At 32.8% G+C, this 1,654-nt stretch overlaps 1 pseudogene; it reads right to left on the bottom strand.

The window, feature by feature from the left end:
- Window positions 1-510: 510 nt before the first annotated feature.
- Window positions 511-1,387, bottom strand: LOC107861950 (annotated as a pseudogene).
- Window positions 1,388-1,654: the final 267 nt, after the last annotated feature.

Below are 1,654 nucleotides of genomic sequence, written 5' to 3'. Positions count from 1 at the left end.
TGATACCACTTGTTGGGTTCAAAATCGAGAGGGAGTCATGCGGAAGCTATTAGTTGCAAACTATGAGACTATAAATAAGATGACACATGAAAATTAAACTAAAAATATATTATTGGATATGGTTTGGCCAAACGGCCTATATATTAAAAATAAAATTGAGAATCCTAAAATTTATTGGTAGAAATCTCTCCCTAAACAAAGACTGTTTAAAGACTTCATTGTGAATACTATGGTATGAGAATTGGGTATTCTATTTATAGAGTTCCAAAACTTTTCCTCCAAGAAAGAGGTTAGCCAAATATGGAAAAGAATTATATTTTTTTTGCAGGAAAAATAAAAGTAATTATGATAAATTTTATTTTCCTTCTAAGAAAAAATAAAATTTAAATATAGTAAAAAAATCAGGGCAAAAACCCTAACATAGACATGAACTAGTGTTGAAGTTGTTGTTGTATTTATACAGATTCTAGTACCCGAAACATTTAAAGTAACATAATCAAAGATGAATAATCAACATCCTTCCACCAGCTTCTTCTCCTTTTTTTTGGTTATGCAGATCAAGAGCTTCATTGGCTTCAATTTGACACTACTGTAAAACTCATTCATTATTGGATTAACCAAATTTGAAACAAAAACCAGGTTAAGTTCATTCCTCTTTCTCTCCTGATGAACGCGATTATTAGTTGCAACGAAAGGGTGATTCAAAAGCATATCAGCTGTCCATCGAGAAAATGGGTCTGTAGCAAGGCACTTATTCAAAAAGTCCTCCGTATGTTTGGACAACTTCTCGTTGTGCAAGTACGAAGACTACATTCCAAATTTGCAAAACAGATGAAGAGTATCGTTAATTCCAGTGCAATCCCATATTTTCTTTCCAGTAATCGTCTCAAACATGGCGGAACCGAAAGCCCAAATATCAACAGCAGTTCCATATTCCCCATCAAGAACCGATTCTAGTGTCATATACATGGGCGTTCCCCTAAGCTTTCTTTTCTCACGCTCAATTCCAACCTTTTTTCCAAATCTATTCTCTAGCAGAATAACATTATGCCATTTAATATCACGATGAACAAACCCCCTTTCATGAATAACACAGTCCCAAAACAATTGATTTGAGCAAGATATTATAGAGAATATTTCCATTTTCTTCAATAGCATCCTCTCCAAAACATGAAATAATTTGCAAACAATCATGGAATTCGTTCAAGAATTCTCTCTCCTTTTGTAATGACTTGGAACGGGAAAACAAGGAAGATTTCGTTGTAGATGGAATATCGACGGAGAAATTATCGTGTGTAATTGCAAAAGTGAAAATACCTTCTGCCCTTTTTTTTCTTACTCTAATCCTTTTTTCTTGGTTGAGAGTAAGTAATTGGGTTACACACATACTACTATATAAATAAAGGGAAAGACAAATTATACTGGAACCAAGAAACTTAACTGTAAGGAGTTATCATTACAGCATGCACTTTTAGTTACCGGACTGAATCACTTAACTATAATAAGTAAAATTTGTATTGAATCTTATTGCACATAATACTATCTTACGACAATATATAGTTGTACAATATATAGTTGTACATAATTATAGTGTGTTACATTTCTTCAGGTAATACACAAGAAATCCCTATTTATGGAACTAAAGTCGTACTGA

The sequence above is a fragment of the Capsicum annuum genome, chromosome 1, assembly GCF_002878395.1.
Source record: "Capsicum annuum cultivar UCD-10X-F1 chromosome 1, UCD10Xv1.1, whole genome shotgun sequence".
Classification (NCBI taxonomy): domain Eukaryota; kingdom Viridiplantae; phylum Streptophyta; class Magnoliopsida; order Solanales; family Solanaceae; genus Capsicum; species Capsicum annuum.
Note: the sequence above shows the minus strand (reverse complement) of the source record. Positions and strands in the feature narration are given on the sequence as shown.